The following is an 8,433-nucleotide window of genomic DNA, read 5'->3' as shown; positions in this document are numbered from 1 at the left end:
AAATATAATATTCTGCCTTTTCAACATTTCTTGGGATATTTCATTTCTCTGGGAGAGGGCTGGGTGATAACTTTCCACATTTTAAAAAGATTAATACAGATAATGGTACAATGTCCTTGACTTTTAACCATTTGTTTAGCAACCACTTGAAATTGCAGTGATACTAAAAAATGTGATTTAAAATCAGTCCTTCCATTTATGACTGTTCCAGCATCCCCATGATCACATGATAAAAATTCTGGTGTTTGGTTACTGACATCTATTTAGGACAATTGCTATGTCCCTGGGTCGTGTGTGACTGACACTTGTAAGCTTCTCAAACAGCCTGCATCTACGACAAGTAAAGTCAATGGAAGAAGCTGGATTTACTTAATGATTTCATGATTCCCTTAACAACTGCAATAATTTGCTTTAAAAAGATTGTAAAATTTGGCACAACACACTTAGTAATCACACTGCTTAGCAAAAGAAATTCTGGCCTAATTGTGATTGTAAATTGAGGATTAGCTATAATGTACAGATGGTAGCACAAAATGGCAAATGGGAGACTATTTTGAGTCCTTGTCCAAAAGAAGTAACAGTAAATAGTAACTCCGCTCCCCACTCAAACATTTCTTCAAGATTGGATAAATGGATATCTGCTACAATGCTTACATTGGGAGTAGGCGTAATAGCATATGGCTTAGAGTTCTAGTGAGCCAACACCAACACATCTCATGGACTTAACCAGAGAGACATACGATTACACTTAAAATGCACAAGAGGTTTCACAATAAGACCTATGACTTGGGTCATAATATGTTGCAATATGGTGGTGCTGGATACGCCACCCATAATTCCAGTTGTTCATGCTGGAGCTGCTGGAATAGGTACTCAGCTACTTTTAGAGAACACCAGTTTGGCCTAGCAAGTTAATTGCAGTTAAAGCTTTCTATTGGTGTTTTGGGCAGAAAAAGGTATTAATATTCTAGAGCTGTTCATGTTTTATCAGTCTTTAAAAACATTTGGTCTCTTGCAAATAGAATTTGGATTACTTGAGAGAACAGAATAGCAGTATGTACAATTAAAAATATTTTACTTCCTAACAGAGAGCACGTGCTAATAAGACCAATATTAATAATTAATGTTAAGAGTTGACATGTCCTAATTAAATAAATCAATAGTCTCATGCTTTAAAAAATAAATAAGAGTGCAATTAATTTATCCAAGATTATCTTCCAAGTTTACTGTGAATGTAGGTGTCAGTTTTTTAGATATGTAATTTAACTCAAAATTCTTTGACACATACTATTTAAATCTGTGCTGCCTTGTCCCATTTTGATCTAATATTCATAATAATATTAATTTTATTTTGGCTAGTAGAATAAGGCTTAAAATTTTACTGTATTGAATTAGGTATCAAAAATTTGACATTTATCAATTTATGAAGAATTTTGTATTTATTAAATTGGTTTGTTGGAACAATTCAGCAAGTCTGGACTTTAAAATACTAGAATGATTTTGTATTCAAGCTTTGTATTTATTCTAAGCCTTTGAATCTCCTTCTCTTTCTCTTTCCCCTTCCCTTTCCCTTCCTTTCTTCCTTTCTCTTTCTTTATTTCTTTCTCTCTTTCTTTCAACATAATCTTGTATATTGGAATTTTTCTTTTTTCTTTTCTATTTGTATGTGATAGCAATAAAATAAAAATGCATGAAAAACCTCTGTAAACATTCCATAAATGAATCCACTAGCTGAAGTGCTTCAGAAGTGGGCATTCTAGAATAGATCAATGTTTCTTAACCTCAGCAATTTTAAAATGGGTGAACATCAACACCTCAGAATATTCCAATGAGCATTCTGACTGGGAAATTCTGGGAGTCAAAGTCCATACTTCTTAAATTTAATGAGGTTGAGAACCATTCTTTTAGATAACTTTCCATTGCTATGAAGGGATTTAGAAGAGGTTACTGGTATCTTGAATTGCACTCAGAACCAATTGGCAATCAGTGCAGCTCACAGAGCAATGGTGTCACATGGGGATATGAAGATATTTCCAGAAATGCCTGTCCCACTGGATTAGCCGCAGTTTCTAAGAGTTCATGTAGAGGACATTACGGTGGTTCATCTGTGAGGACATGATGTATTATCTTGAGAGCTTACCTGTTCAGGAACAAGTACAGATTAATGACAAAAAAAATATATGAATCCGTGCAAAATGTTCTTGGCCAGTTGCCATGTCTACTTCAAGAAAACCCTGAAATTGTGCAAGCCTCTCAAATGGGACAATATCCTACTCGGGACCGAAGATGAAAAGTTCACGAGTTTAGGATCCTCAAATATCCATACAACTATTTGGTGTCATTATAATTGCACCTGAATCTGTCCCTCCATTCTGCAACTGGGAGTACTAGGTTCAAAGCTATAAAGCATTTCTAAAACCAAAGCAAACTACTGTATTTTTCAGAGTATAAGACGCACCTTTTTGCCTCAAAAAAGAGGCTGAAAATCTAGGTGCATCTTATACATCAAATACAGCATTTTTTCCTCCCGAAGCCCCAACCCTTCACCAAACTGGCCATGCATACCCTTATGGAGGCTTTCAGAGAGCTTCTGGGGTCTGGGGAGGGCAGAAATGAGCAAAAAAGGGCCATTCCCCCCCCCCCCCAGTCCCCAGGAGCACTCTATAAGCCTCCATAAGGCTATGCGTGCAATTTTTTTGACAAAAAACAGGTCTGTTTTCATGAAAAACAGACCGTTTTTGCTCATTTTGGGGAGGCCCGGAGCATTCTGCAAGCCCCCCAAGGCTATTCATGCCTTTAAAAAAAAATGAACCCGTTTTCACAGAAAATGGGCCGTTTGGTGGATGTTTGTAGAGTGCAAAAATTTTTTTTTCTCTTTCGGAAAGCTCTTTAACTGATTGACGAGAATTACATTGATCAGAGTGCTGTGCCAGCAAAATTAAAGACTTAGGTGCTTCAGATTGTCAGCAATTTCCTTCTCCAGCACATGGATAAATACACCTGGAAACATCTATCTACCTTCTCTCTCTCTCTCTCTCTCTCTCTCTCTCTCTCTCTCTCTCTTTTTTTTTTTTTTTTTTTTTCCTATCCTTCTTACTATCTACCTATCAGTGGTGAGATTCAAATAATTTAACAACCGGTTCCCTGCCCTAATGATTTCTTCCGACAACCAGTTCACCAAACTGCTCAGAAAACTAACAACTGAACTGGTGCGAACTGGCTGAATCCCATCACTGCTACCTATCTATCTACCTACCATTTCTCTCCCTACCTATCTACTGTATTTTTCTCTCTCCCCCTCTCTATCTATCTATGTACCTATCTACCCCCCTCTCTCTCCCTACTGTACTTCTCTCTCTATTTCTATTTCTCTCTCTCTCTATCCCTCTATCTACTCACCTACCTACACACACTCTCTCTCTTTCTCCCTACCTACCTACTGTATTTCCCTCTCCCCCTATTTCTCTCTCTCTCTATCCCTCTGTCTACCTACCTACTTTTAAAAAAAAGCCTCTTCAAAACCTTGGTGCATCTTATACTCTGGTGCATCTTATACTCCGAAAAATAAGGTATTTTAAATTATAGTTAAAAACTAATCTTCAAACATCAAATCACACAAAAAGGAGTATTGTGTAGACCAGATCATAAATCTCTGCAACCTTTCCAAGTATGCCATTATTTACAAAGACTCAAAAATCAAATGATTACTTCTAAATGTACTTTCTCATTATGAGTTAAGAGAGCAATTCTCTAAAATATATAAACCAAAGACGAGACTAGCCAAGGATAGGTTTTAATATCTAAATGGCTTACGGAATTTATTGTCTTTAGGAAATAATTTGCTATTCCAAACTAGGTGAAATAGCACTGGGTGGGGTGGCTGGGCGTTAATGACTATATGGTTGTGGGATGTGACATTTTATTCTGTAAGAATGAATGCTTAAATGTACCTGTAAAAGGAGTAGAGATATACATAATAATCAGACGACTACCTGCCTTTGACTGGTTGTAAATTTCTAAGAATGAAAATTCAAAATTTTTGGAGGTGAGTAGATCTTCACATTTTCATGCTGGTTTCTAGAATCCAGTACTGTATAATAAAAGAGGTAGGAATGTAGGAAAAGTATTCAGAATTGCTTGAGCTAAGTTTTAATTGGCATGACAGGACAAACAGATTAAAATGTGCCATAGAGGGAAAAGATTATGATCAAAGAAAAAGAGGTAAATTGTATCTTATTCTAATAGAAGAATCAAGAATTAATGTATGAGCCTCTTTAATATATTCATTCTTTGCCACTGGCAAGACAGTTGACTTCTATTCTTGCTATGTCCTCTTATTCTTTTGTTTTGTATAATGTTTTTTTTATTTTATTTTAATATAAACAATTCATCTTCCATTAAACAATGTGTCATCTGGGTTCAAATATTTTGTGTAATAACAATTAAAATTTACAATCATATTCATTATTTAAGCTATTCCTAGCTTAATTACCTACACCTTAACTGTCTAATACTATAACAATCCTCTTCTTGATTTATTTAACTCTATTAATTATGTTAACTCTGTTGATACATTTTTTATATTTTACACATCTACTTTTATTTCTAATTCTTATATTTATTCTCTAACCATCGATAAAAAGATTCCCATATAGTATAATAATCAACTTGCTTTTTCTCTTTAATTGCCAGTGTTCATTTCTGCACATTCTAATATTTTCTTAATCACATTCTTCTCTGTGGGAATCTCTTCACTTTTCCAATTTTGTGCAAATACAATCCTAACCGCTGTTATTAAATGAATAATTAAATATACTTTTCTTTACTATAAGTTTGTGGTAAAATTCCTAACAGGAATTTTCAGATTTCAAATCAGTGTGTTGTTGTATCATCTTTTCCAACTGCATGTCTGTTTTAGTCCAATATTTTTTGTTTCTATACATGTTCACCACATATGATAGTACAAGCCAGGTGTCTGGTGACATTTCCAATATTTAGCTGATTTATCTTTGAACATCTTCGCCAATCTTGCCGGTCTATAAAACATCTTAGACAAGTTTTCTCTGTACGCAGTTGACATTGTTAATTTATAATTTATATCCCATAATTGCTGCCATTTAGCTAGTTCTATCGTATAACCAAATATTTTTTGCCCAAGCTATCATTGTTTCCTTCACTTGTTCTTCTTCTAATTCATTATTCAATAAGTAGCTGCAGTTTTTTTTATCATCCTTTCTTCTGTTCCTGTTAATATCTTATCTAATTCTGTCAAATCCATATAAAAACCATATAATTTAGCATATTTTTCATACCTTGATTGTATTTGTAGTTGTGCATACCAACCCATATTGATCCTTGTTTTTCTAGTCCTTGCTTAGTTTTGAGTTCCCCCTTTTCAGTCAAAATATCTTTGTATCTTCCTCTTATTCATAATATTTGGGTGCATTAGTGCTTCCATTGTTGAAAGTCAAACCGGTATCTTTAAAATATTGTTGTTCTCTTCTATGTTAACAGTAAAGCATTTCTTATATAGTGTCTTTGAAAGTAACCATGTCTCTTACTTTCCCCATACTATAAAAAGGCATGCCAACCCAATTGCAAATTGTGTTCCTCCAGTGTCAATAATCTTGTGTTTCTCAGTACAATCCATTCTTTCATTCATATTATCGCCGCTGCATGATAATATAATTCTCAATTTGGTAATCCCAAACCTTACATCCTGTAACATTTTTAAATTAATTCTTGCCTTTCTTCCCTGCCTGATATATTTTATTATTAATTTATTAAGATCTTCAAAATATTTTTTTCTCCAGTCTTATTGGGATTGTTTGAAATAAATATAGTAACCTCGGTAATACATTCATCTTAATTGTGGCTATTCTTCCTATTAGTTATAGTTGCAAGCTTTTCAATTTTTCTAGGTCTATTTTAATTTGTTGTATTAGCTTATAATAATTATCTTCCTTAATTCTCACTGTTAATTGAATCCTAGATATTTTACTTTCTTTGTAAACTGGATATCTAATCTGTTCATTAGCTGTCTGTTTTGCTTTTCTGTAATATTCTTCATTAAGATTTTAGTTTTTTTCTTTGTTTATTTTCAAACCTGCCACTTCACCATACTCTTCTATTCTTTTCAGTAATTTAAGACCTGTTTCTTGTAGTTCTTCTAAGATAAAGACCAGATTAACTGCAAATACCTATAATTTATATTCTTCCTTTTTATCTCCATACCTCCAAGAATTTGGTACTTTCTCCTCTGTCAGTAGTTCATTAAATACTTCCAACATTGAATTACCTATGGTATATTGTAATGTTTTGTATAGTTCTGCTGGTAGTCCATCTGGACCTGGTGTTTTGCTATTCTTTTGTCTTTCAATTGCTTCTGTTAGTTCCATCATTGTTATTCTTTCTTTTAGTGCTATTTCAGGTACCACAAAAAGTTTCTGGTACTGTGGGTAATTCAGCTTTTTCTATTGTTCTATTTTTTCTTCTGGAATTATATCTTGATTTAGGTTTAATTTTTGACTGTAAGGAACATTGTGGTTTATCATTGATCTGAGCTCTCACCTTATGGACTCATAAAATATCTCTCCCTAGGAGCAAGACTATCTGACCCTGAGGATTGAACTCTGGTATCAGATATGCTATGCGGTTCAAATGTGGGTAATGAATTCCTGCATCTGGTGTAGGGATTTCAGTTCTATGGTCAGGAATCTAGTTGCATTCAATAAGAGTTGGTAAAGTCAGGCATATTTTCCCATCTACCGACTTGACTTGGTAGCCAGATGCAAACAAGACAGAATATGGAGTGCACACAAAGTACACAAAAACAGAGAAAGGAGGAAATGGAACATTGTGTTTCTTTTATATTTGGAGCCATGTGTAATTCACTGCTCTTGTAAATTATATGGTAACTTCTGTACAATGGGGTTGAAATATCTGGTTATGCCAAGGAATGCAAGTCCTTTGCAAGTCCCCTTCCGACTTAGCTACTTGAAGTTCCATTAGTAAGTCGCTAAGTTCCTTAAGTTTCTGATAGGCTCTGCTGGGTATCCTGGGAAACCTATCAAGTCTTTTGAACAGTGCATTCTCCACTGCTTCTGTTGAGCCGTAGCATTCATCAAGTCTGCCCAGATTGTTCCAACGGCATGTTTCAGAATAGTTTATACTTATTGTCCTGATTCACTTTGCATGCTCAGCAGATTCACTTCCAAGCCATTTAATTATTAGATCTATCTCCTCACTATGCAGCAGATCCAAGCCTCTGATGACATTTTGGAAGGACAATTGGCAAGCTCTAGAGCTCTCAGGATGATTGTCAAACCTTTTAAGTCCTTGTGTGACTAAATTGGCAAGGTCTATGGTGGTTTGATTAGCTGATTGTGCATTGCTCTGGTGAAAAGGTGCTGAGTAGTCATACCTTTTGGGGGTCTCTGGTCCTTTCTATACTGCTCTGTCATGGAGGCTGATCCTCTGCATTAAATTGCAGGGTCAAGTACCTTGGGTGTGTGAGAGGTCTGTTGTCACAGATGCAGCTTTACTTTTCAGGATAAGCAACATTAGGCAAAGTGAAGAAAATACTTTAGAAAAGGAATTAAAATTGTTAACCAAAAAAATTGAAAGGTATGAGAGAAAAAGAAAAGGAAACATAGCTAAATCTAGTTTATACCAAGATTAGTCCTAGGTCTCCATATTTTCTACTCTTATTTATCAATTTTCATTTGCATCAGATTGCCTTTTGTTCTTTAAAATTCTTATTTCTCAATTCATCAACTACATTCAACAACTTTCTGTTTTTCATTTCTATTAGACCAATTCACTCTTTCTTGGTATATTAATTTCCCTTTATTCTTATTTTTTTATTAAATTCCATTATAAGATAAAAATACAGAAAAAAGACTAAAAGAACTCAAAGAAATAGAGAAGTATAAAGTATAAATAAAGAGGAAAAAAGTTCTTTCAATTTTTTGTTCCTGACATATCCAAATTTGTCTTCCATATAACAGGTGGACAGAAACACATTCTAATACAAAGCCATTTTTACTTCTTTCAACATATTCTTCATCTCAGCAAATCATATACTACCCACTTTAATAGATGTTCAACCTATAATTTTACTTCGATTTTGTAAAGATGAACTACATATGGGATTATAATTCCTAAAGTACTCTTTTTTATAGTTCTTCCTGTTTTGCAAAAGTTTTCAGGAAAAACAAATGTGCATGTTACAAAATTTTACCGCAAAGATGACAGAGGCATTGGATAAATCCGAGTTAAATGAATCTACCGTATTTTTTGGAGGAGAAGACGCACTGGAGTATAAGACATACTAGAGTATAAGACACACCTTAGTTTTGGGGGAGGAAAATAGGAAAAAGAAATTTTGCCTACCAGGTATTAATCTGGCTTGGGTCCTTAATCTGGTCAGCT

Source organism: Thamnophis elegans, chromosome Z, assembly GCF_009769535.1.
Source record: "Thamnophis elegans isolate rThaEle1 chromosome Z, rThaEle1.pri, whole genome shotgun sequence".
In the NCBI taxonomy this organism is placed as follows: Eukaryota; Metazoa; Chordata; class Lepidosauria; order Squamata; family Colubridae; genus Thamnophis; species Thamnophis elegans.
This window is presented reverse-complemented; position numbering follows the sequence as displayed.